This window comes from Eptesicus fuscus, chromosome 6 (genome assembly GCF_027574615.1).
Source record: "Eptesicus fuscus isolate TK198812 chromosome 6, DD_ASM_mEF_20220401, whole genome shotgun sequence".
Classification (NCBI taxonomy): domain Eukaryota; kingdom Metazoa; phylum Chordata; class Mammalia; order Chiroptera; family Vespertilionidae; genus Eptesicus; species Eptesicus fuscus.
In genome coordinates, this window is record NC_072478.1 from 39,575,041 (window position 1) to 39,598,684 (window position 23,644).

The window sequence follows — 23,644 nt, forward strand, 5'->3', positions numbered from 1 at the left end:
CGTATATTATGTAGACCCCACGACTCTCAAGCAGCCAAGCCCAGGCACCTGCTAGGACACAAGTCTGAGGTAAGGAGCGAGGACCGGTTCCTCCATTCCTTCTGGAAGGAAGAGCTGGGCCCTCGCAGACAGGAGGGACTGTGGACAGCCGCCCGCGCCCTCTCTTCCTCTGGCCACCATGGCACTGGGGCCATCTCCATATATAGCCCGCACGGCTCGTTCTGGGGTAGCAATTGTGGATTCCTGTGATGTGGTGATGGTTGCAGAAATCAAAGCGGGGCTTGAATTTCTACTCTTTAAGTTGAAATGTTCTTTCCTATGATTTATTTACCCACCAAGACAGATGTGTGGCACTGGCAGATTATCAAGTCAGCAGCCCCTATAATAAAACCGAAGCGAGTGAAGCTTTCAAGAAGAAAGAAGGTCGCAAAAGAAATGCTGCACAAAAGCAAAGCTGTAATAATCTCCCCTCCATCTGCCTTCACCGTGGCTGAGGCATGGTGAAAGCAGGCCTAGAACTTGCAGAGTCAGACGTTAGCCTTGGGTTCTGAGTTCAACTGTTCCTCACCCTGGAGAAGGCCTTTTTCCTTGCCTTAGGAAAAACTGTGTTTTGGATTATTCTTTTCTTACCTCACTGCCTCTCTGTCTCTGTGTCTGTCTCCATCTCTGCCGGCCCCTACCCTTCTCCGCCCCCTGCCCCTGCCCCACTCTTTTCAGTGTAGGTGTTGGGTAATGGAGGTTGGTGTCTAGTGGAGTAGTCCATGAACGAGTGTCCTCAGCCCAAAATGGTCTGCCAACTACTCCCCTTCAGTCCATCTGAAGAGCCATTGAGATTTTTGTTGTTTGTTTGTGCCTTTTCTCTCTTTAGTTTTGTTGTATCAAGTCGTTATCAGGGTCTGGGATATATAAAAAAAAAAAGATAGCACAGCTGAATCAGAGGGGGAAATGACTTCAATAATTCCATTTTCAATTCGTATTCTGAAGGAGCTGAATATATTCCTTAGTTGTCTGAAATGAATACACACGTGCCCTACTATATTTCAAACTTACCATGTATTTATTGAGTGGGTTCTCACAAACCACTGTGTTTTTAGCTAGCACAGTGATAGGTATTATGAAAGATACAGAAGCAATGCTTTTTTATCCAGTTTTTTTTTATTTGGAGATAAGTTACAAGAATGTATACACTAAAAATGGTGAAAATAAAAATAGGTAAAATGTAGGGTCATAGAGCACAGGAGACTTTCAAAAGGAGGGATAATTCAGAAAAAATAAAAGCCATTGTCTTGTCCTCAAGGAGTCTACAGTCTGGTTGGGGAGGAAATACAAACTGAAAATTAGAAGATTAGAGGACAATGCATCATGATAGTAACTTCAAGGTAGGGATCACAAATACAGTATGAGTTCAGAGGAGAGGGAGAGGCAGGACTAAGATTTACTAGTAGATAGAAAGGTGATAGGACCAGGACAACGAATGGGGAAACTTTGAGGAGGCATCAGGAAGTGAATGACTTTCTGGGGACAGGACGCAGAGCACGATAATAGCTCCACAACAGTTGGGCCAGAGATGGAAAACCCATGACTCAGGCAGAAATGTGGGTTTTTGTTGTTGTTGTTGTTGTTGTGTGTGTGTGTGTGTGTGTGTGTGTGTGTGTGTGTAGTTAGTTTAGGCCAGGTACTAAGAAATGTGTGGGGTTTTTTGTGCAGAAATGTGTATTTTTTTTTATAGTTAAAGCCAGGAATGTGTGTGCATGTGTGTGTGCGTGTGCGTGTGTGTGTGTGCGTGTGTGTGTGTTTGTTTTTTAGTTTAGGCCAGGTATTAAGAAATGTGGTGGGGTTTTGTTTTTTTTTGCAGAAATGTGTACTACTATTTATTTGTTTATTTATTTTTGTGGTTAGTTTAGGCCAGTTACTGAGAAGTCATGAAAGCCAAGCAGAAGTATTTACATACCTTGATGCTGTAGAGGTTTCCTGATACAGAAGTGACCTGCAACAGCCTGTAAGATGAGGAGTAGGGGAGCAGGGAGCTAGGGACAGCATGAAGAGGTGGGGGCCTATTCCATGGGGGAGAGGGGAGTGCAGAGAGGGAATGATGAGGGAAGTAAAGCAAGGAGAGACATTTTTGGGGAAAAAGTTAATGGATGGCTGACTGAATATAGAAAATGGAGTGATGAAACCAGAATCACACCTGCCATCTCCATCAAGCTGAGCGTGGCAGCGGCGGAGCCTTTGAGGGGGTACAGACACTGGATGGAGAGTATTTCCAGGTGAAAATGGTAAATTTTATTTTGGAAATACTGAGTTTGAAATGATTGCAGGAGTTTAAACTGTAAATGCCTATAGGCAGCTGAAAATACAGACTTTAAATTTAAGAAGGTTCACAGTGAGAAAAAAAATCTCAACTGGGTGATTCTGAACTCCTTCAAGGAAAAGGGGACCAAAGGCTACTCCTGGTGAAGTCATGGGCAGGCGCCTGCGTGGAGGGGACATCACACAGCACTTCCTTCTGGCGAGGGCAGGAGGGCAGGAGGGGGGCGCCAGGATAAGTCACACATCCAGGACCCAGGAGAGCTGCTCCAGGAATGGTCAGCAGCACCCATCACAGCAGACAGAGGAACTGAGGAAGTTTGTATTTCCCAGTTTCCTCGCACACCCCTGACAATCCCAACGGAATCCCCATTCGGGATGTTGCATTTGACATTCTGAGAAATTCTGCTCAGAATGCTTTGGAACCGAACCAAGCAGGTCTTGGCAGCTGTCCTGACCCTTCTCCCTCCTCTGTTTTAAAAAATAAATAAATAAAAGAAAGGAAGAAAGAGGGGGGAAAGGGCGGAAGGGAGAAAGGAAGGAAGGAAGCTATACCTCTTGTGGAAAAGAATGTAAAGATTGTGTAGACCCAATCAAAGTGGACACAACGGTCCTGTGCTCTTGTAATGTGATTGTGAATGACATGTAAATCCTGCTGGCAGATCATATGGGGACTAACATATAAAAAGATGTCTTTAAAAATCACATAAAAATCTAATTGAACACAGCACAGTATTTGCTATGTAAACATGACAGTGTTTTCCCGAGCATTGATTTTTCTTCTTCTGCAAAATAAGAACACATCATTTATGAGAACAGTCACATATCCCCCAGGCCTCCTGGGCTATGCCCACAACTGCGTGCAGAGGACCTACCTCCCTGGTACACACGGGGAGCAAGTTCGGCAAGTGCTCGGTGCTGCGGACACTGACAAGCATTTCCACTTGGTGTTTGGATTCCCATCTTGGCCGGTTGTTGGCTTTATGCGATTTCCCCCATCTCTAATCGTTTTCTCTGCTTCTTAGATTACATCGCTCCCTCTGGGCCCGTGGCCACGGGGAGGGAGGGAACACACGCTGTTGTTGGCTCTGCAGGGCTCCTGATGTCTGTTAACTCTGCTGGTGATTTTTTGAAGATCAAGAACACAGGGTGACTTGGAACAGTGTTCCCTTCCTGACAGGACAAAATGAGGAGTGCCCAGGATTGTCTGTGTTTCTTCCTTGCAGAAAGAAAACATCCTGGGAGGCGGTCCTCAAAGATAGCGTGTCCAGACGGTGCGTCCCTGTGTCTCAGATTGCCACGCGTGCTCCCCTTGCTAACGCTGGGGGCCCAAAGCTGCCCCTTGGAGCTGGCCGGGCACTGGCTGGGAGGTGTCCCCTGAAGTGACTCCAGATTCTCCCCAGCAGCCCGTGTTTGTAGCGACTCCGCCTGTTCCTTCTGCCCTGGGCTGATAGCTCCATGGGCAGGCGCCTGCATGGAGGAGACATCACACAGCACTTCCTTCTGCCAAAGGCAGGAGGGGGCCGTCAGGGTAAGTCACACATCCAAGAACCAGGAGAGCTGCTGCAGGAATGGACCCATCACAGCAGACAGAGGAACTGCGGAACACACAACCGTGCAATAGCAAGGGACGTCGGGTGTCACAAGGGTCCGTTCTACCCAGTAGACTAGGTGGTGTGGTGGGTCGGACTGTAAAGTGCAGTTTTGTTGCAAACTCATGTCCTCCGAGGCCCAGCTCTGCTCCTGCTCCTCCTCCGCTGGCAGGTAACTGCCAGGTGTCCGTGCAGAACGCTGCTGAGGGGGGCTGCGGTGCTGTGATTTATAATGAGAAATATATGATTGGTTTTCGTCCCCATTTCTGTCAGAGAGCTCCTAAAACCCTTGAAATTTCCTGTGATGAGAGCAGCAAAGGTGTCTCTTATTATGTTAATGAGGTGACTTTGGGAGGCTGTTAAGGATGGGGCTGGCTGCCAGTGGAGCCAACCCTGCGATTAGAGAGCTGGAACTTTTAGTCCCACCCCCTGAACTTCAGGAGGGGAGGGGCTAGAGGTTGACTCCATCACCAGTGGCCAATGATGTAATCAATCATACCTATGTAATGAGGCCTCCATAAAAGCCCCAAAGGACAGGGTTTGTAGAGCGTCTGGGTTGGCGAACGCGTGAAGATTTGGGGAGAGTGACGCCCCTGGGGATGGCCTGGAAGCTCCAGGTCCTTTCCCCAGACTTTGCTCTTTAAATACCTTCCATCCGGCTGCTCCTGCTGCTCCTGCGTTAGATCATTTGATGAGAAACCAGTCATCTAGTAAGTAAAATGTTGCTGAGTTCTGTGAGCCACTCTTGCAAATAAATCAAACCCAAGGAGGAGGTTGCTGGAACCTCGGATTTGCAGCCCGTTGGTCCCAGGCACCGGTGCTAACCTGGGCTTGCACTGGCTGGTGTGTGAGGCAGGGAGGCGGGCCCGTCTTGCAGGACGGGACCCTTTACCTGTGGAATCTGACACCGTCTCCCGGTCGATAGCGTCAGAATTGGATTGAATTCTTGGACACCCTGCTGGTCCCTGGGAACCGCTTGGTGTTGTGTGGGGAGCACCTCCCTCCCCTCTTCCCCAGTACACACATTGGAATTGGGTCCCGAGACCTAGATTAGAGGCCCACCTGGAAACTGTCTTTTGCAATTACTCCTTCGGAATGCGAGTTAAACCGTCTCTAAGTGTGTGTGCGTCTCTCAGTATTCTTTGAAAGGAGCCAGTTATTCTGGTATCGCAGGCTGGTCTCCTCGGCACTGTTCAGTCTTTTCAAACAAGTAGACTTTGGTCTGTTGTTATTTTGCTTATCCTTCAAGACGGGAGTCGATGTGTATCTGATAATGGGAACTGAGATATGTTCTTTTATTTTATTTTTGTTAATCCTCACCCTGAGGATATTTTTCCATTTGTGCTTTTGTTTTTTTAGGGAGAGAGGAAGTCAGAGAGAAACATCGATGTGAGAGAAACACATCGATTGGTTGCCTCCTGCATGAGCCCTGACCAGGGCCTGGGCCAGGGAGGAGCCTGCAACTGAGGTATATGCCCTTGACCAGAATTGAACCCGGGACCCTTTAGTCTGCAGTCCGACGCTCTATCCACTGAGCCAAAATCAGCTAGGGCTGTTCTCTTAGAATGGTGTGGATTCTGCTGCAAACCTTTGGGAGATGGGAAATGTTTATATTTGCTGTAGTTTTCTTTGACATCTTACAGATAAGGATGAGACTTGGAGGGTTGTGGTACCAAAGGCCATATCTTCCAGACCTAAAGATTTTGGGGAGGAATAACATGACCCATTTCATCCCCAGAGAGCAAAAGTTCAAGAGCACCTTCCGCCCACCCTCCTCCCCCAGTCAACTTCCCATGATGACAGGAAACCCAGAGGTCAGTCTTGCTGAAATGCTCCAACTCTTTTCTTCGTATCTGTCTGAGTTTCCTAGTAGTTTGGTGTGGAGGTAGGTCCAGATGGGCTGGATCCCATGTCAGTAAGTGAGTAGGGTGGAGAAGAACCGCTGACTGAACAGGGACTTGCTATGTCCAGAGCCCAGAGCTGGACAAAGCCCCGAACCCGTATTCAGGAGAGAGGCAGTACCTCCTGCAGACATTGATCTCAGTTTGTACTCCATCTCTTCCCGTCTTCCTGGCCTGGAGGTTAAAGATGTTGCACATTCCCTTCACCTCAGGGAAGGAGGCTCCCAGCCACACTGGCTCAGGGACTTTCAGTCCACCTCCTTTCATTCCTTGTCCGCTCTGAGTGCAGGGTGGAGAGGAGGGTGGTGAGCACCAGCAGCTAAGGAGTTGGGACTGGTTGGGTCTTCTCAGGAGAAGGGGGTGGAGTAGGGATTGAAGTTGTCCCTAAATGTTGTGTGTCTGTAGAGCAAAGCCCTTTGTAGGACCTCACTCCCTACTAGACCCAAGCCCAGAGTGTCGCACGCTTTAGTGACCAACTCTTTCATCAGAAGCACATCTGCCCGAGGGGCGTAAACCCACCCAGGGGAGCGGCCACCGCTTTGTGCAGCTGCAGGGAGCACCATCTCACGTCTTGTGTGTGGGTGACACCTCAGCAGCACCCCCAGAGCCTGGGTTGGAATGACTTCAACTCACCACTCTACGGACAAGACTGCCCCCAGCCTCCTGCACTACAGGGGTCTCTTTATTGAGGGCTGGGGTAGATTTCCTTTCAAACCCTCAAAGCACAAAGTGTCCTGTGCATTTGCCCCTTTCTCCAGGCAATGTGGATTTGGACCCATGCCTATTCTCCTCTCGGGGTATTCTCTTTCATTCTCACCAAATTGGGAAATGTCTCAATGCGAATTCCTGGCAGGCTCCACCTTAAAAAGGTGCCCACCACACAGATGTCTCGCCGCCATCTGAAGTTACCCAGGGCGGTGCCCTTGCTCTAACTACACAGCTGCCCGTATTGGAGCCAGAGTAGAGAGGGCTGACTAGCTCATCACCCCATCTGTGCAAAATGTAAGCCCAAGCACTACAGCCAGATGTCCCTGGCATGCGACCCAGCATCTGGTAACGTCTAAGAGGCCTCACTGGGTCCAATTGTCCCTGTTCCAACTGCCCAGTGGCCTCATCGCCAGCCGCACCGCACCCTAGCCCAAACCAGAAAGGTTGGTCAGTTCCCACCGGGAGTGGCTGCCCGTCTCTCAGACAGGACCTTCCCCTCTGATACAATGGGTCATGGCCTGGTTGATCCTCCTTTTTCTCTGGTCTTGACCACAATCCATGTCAAAGAAGCGCCTCTGTTGTTGGCATGGGGATAGCACTGTCCCCTACCTACTGTGAGTCGAATAGAGGTTTAACCACATTGTTTTCTTGAGGTCATTTCAAGGAGAATTTAGAAGAGCCAGGGGCATCTGGACATGATGTGTTGCTAGTTCCTCTGGAGGACTTTATGGAAACTACCTCTGCAGGGGAAGCATCACAGGTCTGCCAAGGAGCGCTGGTCCCTTCCTGGTCCCTTCCTTGTCCCTCCTTGTCTCGAATTCTTTACAATGACCTAACCGCCCACATCTCTGAATCTCCACCCCTGGAACTCCAGGCACCGTTTAATGAGTTCATTCTCAGAAAGCCCTGATGTGCAGGTTCTGCGGGCTTGAATTGAAGAGTAGGCAGAATGAAAGAAAGTGTGCCCTCCAGGAAGCAGCAATCTCAGAGAACCTCGTTTGACTAAATAGAAAAATGAAACATTCAGTTAAAGCAATTGAGTGAGAACTGACTGTGCCCGTTTTAAAACTATAAAAGAAAAACGTCTTCTACCATAGGGTGACTGGGTATCACCTCTGAGGAATCATGAAAAGTAACAGGGTGTCAGTGGGCGGTCAGGAGATGGGTAGGGGATGTTGTGCTTCTGTCTCCCCTCCGGCTTTCTCCCACCTTCTCTCCCTCCCTCTTCCTCCCCCCACCCTCTGCCGATTATTCTCTCAACTTCCTGTTTTTTTTTTTCTTCCCTCTGTGCACTTGGTTCTTTAGGAATTAAATAGAAGTCTGGCAATTTTTGAATTCAAATTGCTAGTTTGCAGCTTCAACAAATTTCGTAGGAATTATGGAGAATATAAAAAATTTAGAGGGAAAAAAAATTTAGAGGAATATGGAGTATTTAATCATATTACCCTGGATAGAATCGTTCTCCTTGAAAACAACCTCTCTCCTCTGTTTTCTCACCTGCCTCATTCTCCTCCTCCTTTCTTAGACATTTCTCTTTCTCACCTCCAGCCACATTTCTAATGGTCTGAATATTTCATAATAACAGAATAGTGGATATTTGTGCACAAAATAATTCATCTTAATATAATAATTATAAGATTGGATGATTCTAAGTAACCTTTTGAAATAATCTCACAAATGCTTGGTTGTCCAAAGATATGTCAACTGCATTGAGACTAACAGGTGATGTTTAATGAAGTTAATTAAGGCCCGGATGATATAAACTACCTTTAACAAGTCTTTCATATTTTTTCTGTGGTAGAATCTATACAATAATAGTAATGAAGTTCAAATGGCCAGAAGGTATGCTTGGGATATGTTATAGTTGTCAGTTTTGCCCCCCCACATTTATGAGGTACACACTATGAAAAAAGTGTGTTTAGAGTTGAGGGCATGGGGTTTTGTTCAGACATTTGACATTGCAGACAAGATGGGCTAAGCCTTGCCTTGATTTTCAGGGATGTGGGCAGGCTTGGAGGGCATCCTGTAATGTCAGCTGATGGTGTCGTCTTCATAATAACAGAGCGTGGAATTCCTCAACTCTTGCTTTACTTCTGTGTTCTCAAAGAAGAATGTTCTTCAAACTAAAAAGTGCAAATCCAATCTATGAGAAAGTTGTATGAAAGTATTTTCCTGGTCAGGAGAATTGGATCCTAGGATGTTGAGAGAATTTGCAGAAATGATTGAGAAATCTTTTGGATAATCTCTGAGGAATCATGAAGAAGAAGAGAGTCACAAGAAATGGGAAAATGTGCATTGTAATTTTCAAAAAGAGGAAGAAGGCAGATTCTAGAACCTGTGCATTAGTGAGCTTGGTATTGATCCCCAGTTGGAGTCTTGAAGAGAATGCTAGGAGGTGGTTTCTGAGCTCTTAGGAAGGAAAGCAGTGCGTATGAAGAGCCAGCACAAGATCACTAAAAATAGTGTCAGTCTGTTTTCATCTCCTTCCTTGACAGGATGATTGGACTGACAAACCTGTAAATGAGATTGATATAATGTGCCTACATGCCAGGAAGGAATCTGACATGTTCACTCCAGTACCATGGGGAGAAGGTAGAGAAGCAGGCTATTACTCACTGTGTTTAGGTCACAAACAACAGAAACAAATTCTAGATAATTTCAGCAAAGAAATGGATTTTATTCAAGGATATAGGGCAGCTTGTAGACTCTCCAGGAGGGCTAGACAACCAGGCTTGGACATCACACATCGAAACCACATCCCAAAACCACAGAACAGGTCTGATGAGGACATGACAGCTTTTTTTAAAAAAATCTTTATTGTTGACAGTATTACAGATGTCCCTCTTTTTCCCCACATTGCCCGCCTCCACCTAGTTCCCGTCCTGCCCCAGGCCTTCACCACCCTATTGTCTGTATCCGTAAGTAATGCATACATGCATATAAGATCTTGGATTAATCTCTAGGACATGACAGGTTTTCAACACTGGCATGAACACCATTGCTTGTATTGCTGACACCACGGCTCCTGATGTCTGGGAAAGGGCAGAAAACTGTCCCCACCCTCTGCCAGCAGGGAATCCTTAAAGTCTCAACTGCTTTGCATCTCTAGCTCCTGGGTCAAAGTTCAGCATGATGCCTCTGATCGGAGAAGCCTAGATTGCATACCTAGACCCTAGCTGCAAAGGAAGCTGGGAAAGCCAGTAGTGACATTTTTCACTTTTCACCTGGGAGGTGGTCTCTGCCTTCTGACTCATAAGGTAGATAGCTGCCCCAGATGGAAAAGGGGTTCAGATGATGGCTGTCATAGAGAATGGCTAATGTTCTCCACACAGGGGTTGAGGAATAGGGTAATTGGGTAGGTTTATACATGGTTAAGGAATCACACTAAAGGTTGCTAAATTAATCACTCCTTTGTAATATAAAAGAAGGTTTTTAATTGACATACCACAGGACTCTGCATTTTTGTGCTACACAAGATTTTTTTTTAATCAGTGGCTTGGCTAAAGACAGAAAATATGTTTATTTTATTTGCAGGTGACATAGAGCTAGAGCAGAATGCTAATACATTCAAGGGAAAAATCAGAATTGCAAAAGATCTCTAAAGTCTGAACCGATCAGCCCAAACTTCAAGACCAGTCTATCAGTAGTAAATGGCAGGCTCTGTTTTGGGCTTTGAAAAATCCAGCTACTCAAATACCTAGTTGCTGCTAAGAAACAAGCCATGGTTGAATGTGGTTGTCAAGAAAGCTAATTAAACCCTAGACTGTGTGAATAGATGCATAGCATTTAGAACAAAGCCTGCCTCGCTCTGCACTAAATAGACCAGAGCTGAGCACTGTGCCAGGCTGTGAGCACAGCGTGTACGAGGGACCTGACAAGCTGGAGGGTGTGTGGAGGGGAGCACCAGGATGGTAAGCCGTCTCAGATCCCGGGATAGGAAGAAGGGTCACAGAAACGGAGGGAGGTTGGCCTGTGAAGAAAGGCCTTCAAGGGAGGGATAAGATGCAGGCTTACCTTATTTTGTTGCGTGTCTACAAATGTGGGTTGTTGTTTTTTTTTGTTTTTTTACAAATTGAAGGCAAGGCCCTCCACCAGCAAAAAGATTATGACTCGCTTTTTAAAGGTTCTTGCTTTATTGTGGTGGTCTGCAACCGAACCTGCGATATCTCAAAGGTATGTCTGTGTGGTCACCGATTACCCCAAAAATTCCACCTGGACGAGGCTAAGAATTATCCCACTGGGTGTCAAGAGGTGAGCCTAAGGCCACTAATGCAAATTATAGAGAGTCGTCAATAAAAGGGAGGCTTTCTGTCTGAACAATCCAAAGCTGAAGAGTCTGTGCTCAGAGGTGGTGAGTGACCTGTCATGAAGAGGTCCAGATAAGAGATTGGGAGCCAGCATTTAGAGGTGCTGTTGAGAGGCCTCAAGCTATGTGTAGATTAAATGAACCTACAACTTTTTTTGTTTTAATATTCTTATTAAAATTTTTATTGAGATAGAATTGATATAACAGGTGTACAATGTAATGATTTGCTATCCTATATAATAAAAGGCTAATATGCAAATCAACTGAACAGGAGAATGACCACTCGCTATGATGCGCACTGACCACCAGGGGACAGGTGCTCAACACAGGAGCTGCCCCCTGGTGGCCAGTGTGCTCCCACAGGGAAAGTGCTGCTCAGCCAGAAACTGGGCTCACGGAGAGCGGGCCTAAGCCGGCAGACGGACATCCCCCTGAGGGGACTCAGACTGCGAGAGGTCACAGGTCAGTCTAAGGGACCCCCCCTAGTGCACAAATGTCATGCATCAGGCCTCTAGTTTGTATGTATTGTAAAATGGTTACCATAATAAGTCTGGTTAACACTGGTTACCTTACCTTACAGAGTTACAAAACTTTTTTTCTTATGAGGAGAACTTTTAAGAGCTAATCCCTTAGCAACTTTGCAATGCACAATGCAGTATTATTAACTATCGTCACCATGATGTACATTACATCCCCATGATCTATTTGTTTCTTAATTAGAAGTTTGTACCTTTTGATTCCCTTCACCCATTTTGCCACACCCCTCCTCCCCCTCTCACCTCCCCCCACCTCCAACACCTCTGGCAACAAGCAATCTATTCTCTGTATCTATGAGTTCAGTTAGTTTGTTTTATTTTTATATTTTTAAAGAGTCTACAGATAAGTGAGTCCATTGGTATTTATCTTTCTCTGTCTGGCTTATTTTGCTTAGCACGTTGTCACAAATGGCAGGATTTTCTTCTTCTTATGGCTGAATTATATTCGTGTGTGTGTGTGTGTGTGTGTGTGTGTGTATGTGTGTCTTTCTTTAGCCATTCATCTGTCGATAGACACTTAGATTCTATGTCTTGGCTATGGTAAATAATGCTGCAGTGATTATGGGGTGCATGTACCTTTTTGAGTTAGTGTTTTCATTTTCTTCTTATATATACCCAGAAGTAAAAATTGCTGGATTATATGGTAGTTCATTTTTAAGTTTTAAAAAAATATATATTTTATTGATTTTTTACAGAGAGGAAGGGAGAGGGATAGAGAGTTAGAAACATCGATGAGAGAGAAACATCAATCAGCTGCATCCTGCACACTCCCTACTGGGTATGTGCCCACAACCAAGGTACATGCCCTTGACCGGAATTGAACCTGGGACCCTTGAGTCCACAGGCCGATGCTCTATCCACTGAGCCAAACCAGTTAGGGCCATTTTTAAGTTTTTAAGGAACCTCTATACTGGTTTTCATAGTGGCTGTGCCATTTATGTTTCCAACAGTGCACAGGGGTTCCCTTTTCTCCACATCTTTGCCAACAGTTGTTATTTCCTATCTTTTTTATAACTATTGGAACAGGTATGAGGTCATATCTCACTGTGGTTTGAATTTGCATTTCTCTTACACTTAGTGATATTGAGCACCTTTTCATGTACCCGTGGGCCATCTGTATGTCTTCTTTGGAAAGCTGTCTATTCAAATCTTCTGCCCATTTTTAAATGGATTATTTGTTTTTTTGTTATTGAGTTGTATGAATTTTTATACATTTTGAATATCACCCCTTATTAAATATACTAGCGTTCCCGTTGCAGGAAAAATCCTGCAATAGGGTTTCCTGCTGCACTCTACCCGGCCCCGCCTCCGCTCCTCCCTTGTCCCCTGGCCCACCTTCTCCGCCAGCCTGCCCCGCTCTCCTTCCTTCTCCCCCGGCCCCGCCTTCGCTCCTCCCTTCTCCTCCCCCCCGCTCCCCCCCCCCCCCCCCCCCGCCGCTTGCTTGCTTCTCCGCAGCTTTGCTCCCTTCAGCAACTCTTGGCTTCTTTCTAAGCTGTCTTGATATGCAAATTACCCGCCATCTTTGTTGGGGTAATTTGCATACTCGTCCTGATTGGTTGGTGGGCGTGGCTTGGCTGGTGGGCGTGGCTTGGGCATAGCGAAGGTGCGGTCAATTTGCATATTTGTCTATTATTAGGTAGGATGATTTGCAAATATTTTTTCCCATTCAGTAGGTTGCCTTTGCATTTTGTTGACGGTTTCCTTTGCCACGCAGAAACGTTTTAGATTGATGGAGACCCACTTGCTTATTTTTGCTTAGAACTTTTAACTTTAAGATTCTATTTTTTTTATGAAAATACAAGGCATTCCAAAGGTAAGATAATTAGCTCTAATGTACATGTGATCATTTTAAAAGATTGTTTAATATAAAAACTGCCTAAAATTGTCTTGTGGGTGACCCAAAGCCTACAAAGATTGCTTACGTACACAGGAACCTCCAAAGGCTGAGTAGACATGCTGTGGGGTGGGGCGCATGGATGGACAAAGGCAAGGGTCTCCCTGGCCTGTTTGATTTGGGCTCTGTGAGTGTGGGCCCCCAACAGAAAATACATCCCCAAGAATTCAGTCCCTCTCTTAAGGACGGACTCAGAACAGCTGAGTCTGCAGTCCTGGAGAGCTCCGTGTTTTCTGGCCTCATGCAAGCCAACAAGCTGCTCCCCGAGGACAACCAAGCAGACAGCCAGTACTCTCTAGCTTCGTCTCCACTGAATACTTGGGCTCCCCCCAACGTATCATGGAACTTACAGAACGTCCCCCTTTTACCTTCATGATTTGTAATGCTTTCATCTCAGTTGCTCATGAATCATTCCAGTCACGTAGGCCTGGGAGCAGCAGGGAATAAATGAAATTACTCCAGAGAAAGCCAACAAGGACGTTTAGCTCCGGGGCACTTGGAGAACCACAGTCTGAGCCTCTCACCCACACACCCAGAGAAAAGGAATTCAGGGGCCTAACAAAGGGAGGCAGGCTGGTCAGACTGGTTGAACACCTGGCAGACTGCACGCAGCTAGACGGGTGGTGTCTGGGAGGTACTCCTAACCATTGAGGATGTCATTTAAAGAGCACAGTTGTAACAAATGTATACGCTGTCACTTTCTCCTTCCAACGTATTAGTCAGATTAAACCAGAAAGAAACAAGGGAAAACGTAGACAAGCATCATATTCTTAGGTTAGGACATCACGGTAGTGATGATGATTAGGATGACAGTGGAGCTATCTGTTTTCATATCAGTGTTCAATGTTCATGTCACCTGCATAAAAAACCAATTGTTTCTCTCTCCTGAATACTTCCCCAAATCAGAATTCTGGAAGTTCAGAGTAGTGCTGTGCTAGTAGGTTTCTGGAAGTTCAAAGTATTCCTGTCCTGGCCAGGTAACTCAGTTGGTTAGAGTATCATCCCCATACACCAAGGTCACGGGTTCAATCCCCAGTCAGGGCACATATAAAATCAACCAATAAGTATATGAATAATGAATAAGGGGAACAACAAATCAGTGTTTCTCTCTCTCTCTCCCACTCTCTCTCCCACTTTACCCCTTCTCTCCCTCCATTCATCTGCCCTCCTCTCTCTCTCTCTCTCTCTCTCACACACACACAAATCAACAAATTAACAAAAAAGTATTCCTGTATGCCTGGTCCAGGTCCTGCTAATCACACCCAAAAATGTAGGCAAGGACAGCATACAAGGCTGCCTTTGTGACTGAAACCTTTGGGGGCATTGAGGGGGAGGGCAGGGCTTTCTAATGGGTATAGTGGGTTTCATATTTGTAGTGACATCTCAGATGTGCAAAATCGGTGCTTTCTTTCTCCATAACTGCACTCAATTTGCCTATGAGGTAGTGGAAACCTCAGTCTTGGCACTTTAGGATAATTGATTCCCTTCTGGCTTAAAAGCCTCTTCTGGGTAATTCCTCAGTCCATTCAGGATTTTAACTCCATCAGGGCTGTTTTCTCTCGTCTTTTCCTCCCAGATGAATCCTGGGTGAGTCCCATGCTTCCCATTTTCTGGCCCAAATTGGCCTGAAGTTTATGTAATCTAAGGGGCCCTCTTTATAAAAAAAAAATCGTATTACCAAATTTGTTATGACATAACGAATAAAGAAATCACAACGAATTCCATATTTTAAAAAGTTAATGATACAAAATCCAGGAAATGAATATAATATCTTTTGTTAATTAATTGACTGCTATGCTTCCATGTTACCTTCTTCCTATAGCCTCTGGCTGTATATTCTTTAGTCACCCTTTTTAAAGAAAACACTTGTTTAATTTCATTTTCTCTAGAGGATAGAATCATTCCATCGTTCCTCTGGCATAACTGATTGAAATTTGTTCAGGGATAGTTTGAAAGAATTGTTATTGGTAATATTGGTTGCAGTTCTGGGGTTGTTGTTAAATTTGGGATAACCTCTATCAAGTTCTCTTTATATATAAGCTGTAGAATCTGGAAGAATTTTCCCCCAGACTGGCTTCTGGCTCCATGTGTTTCAAACTATGTTTTAAGTTCACGATCCACACACTTATGGATGCCAGAAGCCACAGTACAATCTACACTGTGATGCAAACTCTTGTCATGCTGCTGGGTGAGCTGGCCCAATGGGTGGTAGCTTTCCTGGAAGCCATTCTGACATCGGATGACTAGCAGTAACTATACACAGACGTGCCTGGGAGCCAGATGAATATATTCCACTAAGTCCAACGACATGTGTCCTCAACTCAACTTCCCCTCCTCTGGATCCCCAAGATGCTCATGGCCACTTCTATGCCATCCAGCACAGGGGTGTAGGGTGGAATGCGATTGGTCTTAACCATCTGAAGTTAAAACAGTTTATGTCTGTGTATTTTATTTGAAAACAGATGAACACATTGCTAGGGGCCTCCTAGGACATTGGAAAGAGCCTGAGCACATGAAAGAAGCTTCATTTTCATTGACCTCACAGGGTAGCCACATGGGATGGGATGGAGGCTACGGAGTGAGGACAGAAACCAGGTAGATTTCTGCAGAGAAGACCACACACAAGACCACAACATGCAATGTCCAGTTCAAGTTCAGTGACCCGCCGACAATGTCATTTGAAGGAGGGGTGTGGGGGGGGATAAATAAAGCCCGAGTGGCAACTCAGAGACGGAGAGGATGTCCCGCAGGCTCTTGAGCACTTGCTTGCCCCTGTGCCCACTAGCCTAGGCAGACCACCCCCCCCCCCACCACCACCTGGCACAGCCTCACCGCCATGCGTTTCAGGAGAGATTTAAGCAAGGTCTCTGCCACCTTAACTTTTTGGACATTCAAGTGATGTGGTTTTTGTTATCACCCTGTTTTCCTTCTACGCTATGCTACTGCTGCGAATGGCCATTACAGTGGGTGTTCAGTGACGTTTGGGAATGAGGGGTGAGCTTTGATAGCGGAAAACGCAGTGCCTCTGCCATCCTGGTGTGCTGGAGTTTGGTGGGGAGCCAAACTGATTGAGAGGCCACAAAGGCAGCATTTACCTGAGGAATTGCCGTGGCGACCCACTGGGGTCTATTTTCCTCCGCCGGCAAAAGTTAATGTGTTTCCCGGTCGCTACCAGGGAAGGACGGGCCCCGGGAGATCCGGGTTCAACAATGACTGTGTTCTGTAACAGCCACTGGCTTTACGGCCGCCTCAGGAACCGCTGAGGAACATCATGAGGAGCTGCCCTTTCTCCCTGCACCTCACACGGGAAAAGATAGAGCCGCAGGGCTCTGGGGACCTCTTGCATAAGAAACGTCTTTGTTTAAGGCCAGAATGACGACCAAAAAGTCAGCAAGGAACAGTGAGTCTGTGCGGTTATGAACCAGTGCTTCTCCTGGCACCGCCGAGCCTCTCTGGTGTGATCAGATATTTTCTCAACACCCCTCCTCTTCGGTGCTGTCAGAATTTTAGGAGTGATGCTTAAGTAATTACCCTCCCCTCCCCCCTCCCCATTTTCTCTTCCCTCTGAATCACTGCCAAAGCGGCCAGAGCCATATAATTTTAGAGCTGGAAGCTCAGGGAGAGAGGTTTGGATCATGACGAGCCAAGCGCGGGGGAGAGACTTGAAAAAAAAAAAATTGAACAACCCTTAGTTGTTGATCCTACACATTTACTTAATATTAGCCGGTGTTGGCGGAGGTTTATATTGGAAAGACTGTGGCTTTCCGTGCCCCTCATAAGCAAGATAAAACTCGGGGAAAGGAGTGTTGGTTTAATTTAGCAAGGCTCTGGTTTTTATTGGATGCTAAACAAATCATGGCGTTTACAAGTCCTGTGACTCTCAAAGATTTACCCAGCCTGTTTTAGTGTGCTCTAGAGGGTCGATGGAGATGCCAAGATGGGGGCTTTGGAAACACGAAACATCTGTAAATTATAACCCTTGGGTATTTCACCTGTGGCTGCTTCTTTTCTTGATGTTATTTTGTTGTAATATTAATTTGGATCTGGCATCCTCTTTCTGTCCCTCAAATGCCAAAACATATATTTTTGGAACCAGAGGCCCATGGGATGGTCAAGCTGAATTCTGTTATTCCCCAACCTGTCACCTTTTGCTTTTAACACTAGCATTTGTATATATGGATTTATAAACCTCGTCCAGTGTAAGTCATGGACGTCCATGGTTATATTGAGTATTTTGCAACCAGGATTTCCAATGCTTTGGTTTAACTAGTAGAACACATCTCTGGCGTGTCCTCTGCGCGCTGCAGGCTGGGCACGGCAGGAGGTACGTTCCCTCTCCCTTTGCCCCGGGCAGGCCGAGGAGTTTCTCAGAGGGGACTCGTTTCCTCTTCTGCTTCCTGTGTGCCAGGCCTGACGAGGGCTCCCTGTTCCTGTACCCTCGCCTCCAAAATAAGACACAACAACACTGCCGAGAAGATGACTTCTGCCATCCTGACAATCAATGTAGATGTGTAGAACTGATGTTGTGCTCCAACAGGCTCCCCCCAAAACAATCGTGAGAGACTCCAGGCCGTCTTGCCTGCCCTGATGGGCACGACCTTAGCTACAAGGAAGAAAAGAGGCCATGTTTTCTTATAACTTGTCCATGAGGAAAGCTACAAGGGGGAGTGGTATATAAGTCACTAAAAGAATGGGGAGCCCTAACCAGTTCAGCCCACAGACTGAAGGGTCCCGGGTTCGATTCAGGTCAAGGGCATGTACCTTGGTTGCAGGCTCGATCCCCAGTAGGGGGCGTGCAAGAGGCAGCTGATTGATGTTTCTATCTCTCCCTCTCCTTTCCTTTCTCTAAAAAATATAATAAAAAATATTTTTTAAAAATGGAGACGTGTTGGTGACTGTCCAAGTTTCCTTAATTTGAAAGAGAACTCTACGGTGTTGACCTGCAAAGCCTAAGACCCCCAGAGGCATGGTGCCGCCACAGTGGTCCCGGGAACCTAGGCCTGAGGGATGCAGTAGGCAGTGCGACTTTCAGAGTTTCTGATCCACTCCTCTCCCCCAGGGAAATGTGGGACTCAAATGTTTTGCTGGAAAGGAAGCAGACTTTAGGAGGTCTGGTGTCGGGGGTGCTCCGGGAGCTGAATGTTACATTTTATTTGTTCCAGAAAGTCCTGGCAACTTGGTGCAGCACATGTGATCAGCGCCATACACCCGGCCTGTCTCAGCCATGGAGCCGTGCGTGTGACAAGGACTGCAGAGCAGCATGTGCTGGAGGGGGGCGGGGGGTGACAGACACAGGAAGGAGAAGCCGGGAGCACTAAACTGTTCCCAGTGGTGCAGCGAGGAATGGGGACAACTGCCTGGCAGAGATGCGTGTTGGCTGGAAGAGGGGGTGATCAGCAGGGCTGGCAGGAAGAGGAGACTGTGTGAGCTAACAGAAGAGGCTGCAGTCTGCAGGAACCTCAGATCACAGAGCCCGGAGAGAGAGGGGTTTCATCTCTCCCCACCTGGGAGCTGGGTGGGGGGCCCAAAGGGACCTTTCACGGGAACTCTGGCAAGGGCTCCTCCCTTCCAGAGCGATGAGCTGGGAACCGGAAGCTGATTGTCTTCAAAGGCTTAAAAGTCAGAGGCAGTTGCCTTCTGTTTGTTGAAAGACACTTTGTGGGGAGGATTTCTACTTAGATTCTGGCTGGAAATAAATACCCACCCTTTCTCCCCCTATCATGATCCTTTCTCCTGCCCAGCCGGTGTGGCTCAGGGTTGAGTGTCGGCCTATGAACCAGGAGGCCACGGTTCAATTCCCGGTCAGGGCACATGCCCAGGTTGCGGGCTTGCTCCCCAGTGTGGGGTGTGCAGGAGGCAGCTAATCAATGATTCTCTCTCATTATTGATGTTTCTCTCTTTCCCTCTCTCTTCCTCTCTGAAATTAATTTTTAAAAATGTGTACTTAAAAAAAAAAAAGATTCTTTCTCCTTGCAGAAGTCTAAAACTCACAGGTTTGCCCCAGGGTTTCTCACATTTCTCTCAAGTGGGATGACCAGTGCATTGGGCCTGCAAAGCTATTTACCAGAACGTAGCCATCACCACATTGAGCCTACCATGTGGCCCGTGTGACTGATGTGTATGAGACAGTGGTGTTTCCAGCGAGGGCCTGAATGAAAGAAGTGAGGTCAGAGCGGTTTGTCAGCTTTGGAAATGGGGAATTTTCTAGAGCAGGAGCCTTAGACAGACAGCCGTAAGCCTATGGAAAGAGACTCATTGACTCGTCCAAAGGGAGGGAGCAGAACACAGGGAACCTTTGGAGGAAGAGTCACGGGGGCACTCTTCTCCCACTTTCCCAGGTCACACAGGCTCACACACACCCTGGGGAGAATGATGGTCCCTGGGACTCATGGCGTGCTCTGGAGTTTTGGCTCAGAAAGGCACCATGGCATTAAGTGACCCAGTGACCCTGCTCTTAGAATGAAGCCTGAGCTCAGGGGCACAGTGTGGGGGTGGCCAGAAAGGAAGTGTCTCTGTCACTGTGCTTGGCTTACAAGGAATTGTCACCACAGGAGCTTGTTAGCTTCTGTCAGTGGATCGGTGACTCCCCAAGCTGGTGGCTAACCTTAAGAGGCCTGTTATAGACATTGTGGGGCCCATGGCCAGGGAAAAGAATAACTACCTCCCCCTCTATCCCATGACCCCTGGCAGTCTGGTCAACATGATGGCCTTTTGTTCCTGGAGAGGACAGGCACTTTGGAAAGTGGGGTCATTCCTTGCTTCTGTAGGTCATCTTCCCAGACTTGCCTAAGTCTTCTGCTCTGTTTTGCACATCTGGTTTTTGAACTTTTTAAAAAAACTTATGAACTACTGTATTTCAAGCATGCAGAAGAATGCATAAAATAATATAATAGATAACCAAGTATCCACCATCCAGATTTAACAAATACTAACATTTTGCCCCATGTGTATCAGATATTTTTAAAAATTACAGATAGACTTAAAACCCATGCATATCTATTTTTTAGTATACAGAAAAGCATGTTTATTTTTTATATATATATTTTATTGATTTTTTTACAGAGAGGAAGGGAGAGGGATAGAGAGTTAGAAACATCGATGAGAGAGAAACATCAATCGGCTGCATCCTGCACGCCCCTTACTGGGGATGTGCCTGCAACCAAGGTACATGCCCTTGACCGGAATCGAACCTGGGACCCTTTAGTCTGCAGGCCGACGCTCTATCCACTGAGCCAAACCAGCTAGGGCAACAAGTTTAATTCCTACTAACTTGTTCACTATTCACAGCAGCTTCCTTTGAGTCTTCAAATAATGGAAACTTTGTGGATTTGGGCACAGCACTGAAGACCCAGAAATTTGCCCCAGCAATTCTGACTCTGCTATATGCTAGTTGCATTCATGACCATGCCAACCAGAAAGATTGCAAATAGTGTTTGTCTCAACACTTGAACAAAATTTCTCCAATTTATATTGTGTATCTTTCTCCACTGGTTTTCCAAATGTCCACAGAGTTAATACTCACCCCAGCCAAATGCCAGGAACCTTCTGGTTCCAAAGGTTGTAGGTGTGAAAAAATACACTCTATCTACTCAGAGTCTTGCCTCTTGAATAAGAAAGGACTACTAAATATTTTTGGAAAATTAACCCTTTAAATAATGTTCAAAATTTTTCAATGTCCACATCAGAAACACTCTTGGAAAGCTAAGTGTTAATTTGCCCATTGTGACAGAGGTTAGTTATTTAAGGCGTTATAGAGAGACATCACTCCTGAATTCTAGTCCTAAATTTCCAATTCAATTCATTTCTACCAGAATGCCTGCAAATGGTTCGAACTTGAAATGCCTGAAGCCAAACTCATTCTCTTTCCATCTGATTCTGTCTTCTTTCCAGTTTCTCTATTTTTCCATTAAAGGCACTACCAGTTTTCCAGCCACACGGAATCAAAGCCTTGGAGGCTGTCTCAATCCCCTGTCACCTTTGTCTTCAACACCCAGCAACTCACTAAGTTCTACTGAATCTTTCTTCAACGTTTCTAACATCTGTTTACTCCATTCAAATCCCACTGCTACCCTTCAAGTGGAGATATTTTTCACCTTTATGGTTTGGTTATTACAGCAGATTCTGCCTTTCCCCTTTCTCCTTTCAATCTATTATCAGTATCAGATTAATCTTCCGAAAGAAGCATTTTGTGCCATTCTGCTCAAAGTGATTCAGTGGCTCCCAGAGTTTATCAAATGCCAGCTTTTTAAAAACAAACAAACAAACCAGAACCTTCAGTGGCTTTTCATAATATTTTCTATCTCCAATTTTCTCTATGTTTCCCACATTTTTACCCCACTGAAGCTTCTGCCCAGAGACACAGTACTACTTGCCCTCTCTGATTCTCTGAGTGATGTTCCATTATTTTCTCTGCCTGAATCTCCTTTCCTTTCCTTCATTAAACTAACCAACCTTCATGGCACCTAATATGGATGGATCTTGTGGTAGTTCAAAGCACAACAGTGAACAAGATAGACATAATTCCTGCTTATACAAACCTTATGACCTAGTAGAGAAAGCAAAAGAATGAATAGGCAATTGACATTCCAGGCTTTGCAGGAAGTACTATGGCAAAGACAAGAATCCCAGACTCAGGCATGGAGCTCAGAGCCAGCTTTCCAGAGGAAGGGACATCCAAATTATGATTCATTCTTTATGGTGGTTAGCTAGGTGAAGAAGAGGAAGAAAAGGAGGAAAAGAACTTTGCAGCAGAGAGAATCATTCTGCTCAACTCCTACGCATCCTTTAATACCAGCTCAAATGTCTTCTTGACCAGGCAAGTGTATTCTGGGAGCACAGGTTGAAAGTTGAACAGACCCAAATTATAATTCTGACTCTGCTATATGCTAGTTGCATTAATGACCACGCCTAATCTACACAATTTTACTAAGAGTCAATCTCTTAATCTATAAAAATATGAACTCATATCAAGAATTTACTTATTCAATAAATACACATTAAGCATAAGAGTCAGGTACTCTTGGTGATAAGAACACAACTGTAATTATTATAGAAATCCTGGCTTTTATGGCACTTTTATTCTAGTAGAGAAAAATAAGCATAAAATAAAATAAATATGTAGCTTCTACAGTATAATAGAGGGTAAGTTCTATGGAGAAAGTAAATCAGAAAGGGATAGAGAGTGCAGAGGGGTTGCAATTTTATTTATTTATTCATTTATTTTTAACTCATTTATTTATTTTTAAAAATAGTTTTGGGCATGCCAGGCACTGTTCTAGGCCCTGGAATGCAGCAGGAAGCAACAGACAAAACCCCTTGCCTTTATGGAGCTCACATTCTTGTAGAGGGAGAGAGAGAGAAGAAACAAGATAAAGAATTGGAAAATATGGAGATGCTATGTAAAGCTGGAAGAATGGATGGAAAAATGAGTAGAGGTATTCAAATATTAGGGAGGCCAGCTAAGCCTACTGAGAAAGCAATAGTTAATTAAGAACACAGAGATAGTGATGAGTAAAATCATGTGACCAAATGGAGGAAGGAATTCCAAGAGCAGCAAATACGAAGGTGCCAAAGTAGGACTCTGCTGGTGTGGGCAGGAGAAGTGAGCAGGGGGTGGATAGGTACGGACTGTGAGGTGGTCAGGTTGTTGTGAGGACTCTGGCTTTCATTTGGAGTGACATGGATAGCCAGCTTGGCTCAGACAAATGATTTGATGAGACTTAACATTTTAACAGGATCACTCTGGCTGCTGGGTCAGCAATAGTCTGAAGGGGGACTCGGGCAGAACCTGGGGGCGCAGTTGGGAGACTACTGTAATAATTGAGGCAAGGGGGAATGGTGGTTTGGATCAGGGCGGTAGCAATGGAGGTGAGGAGAAGTGATAAGGTACTGGATCTATTTTAAAGGCAGGACCAACAGGACTTGTGGTGGACCAGATATGGGGTGCAGTAGAAATAATTTGATTCCAGTTTTGGCTGGAGCCACTGGAAGAATGAAATTGCTCTTGACTGAGATAGGAGAAGACTCTGGGAAGAACAGATTGGGGGAAGTATTAAGAGTTCAGCTTTGGACATGTTGACTCTGATTTAGAGTGCCAGTAAGTTTCTCTGAAAAGGAGACGGATCAGTAAAGACTTGAAGGAGATGAAGAGGCAAAACGTGGGAGGACTATATAAGAAGATGAGAGAGCACCTAGCCCAGTGCAGTGCCAGACAAGCTCAGGCCCAGTTAATTCCGTTCGCCGGCCATAAAGATCTGCTTATGCTCCAGGAGGCAGCAACGGATGCTAATTCATCATGACATCCTCCCTTCAGTGGGCAGACCCTACCTTGTCCATTGAAGTTGTAAACAATATTTTCTGAGTGCCTGAGAGAAAGGAATCAACTATGATCAGTAAAGGAG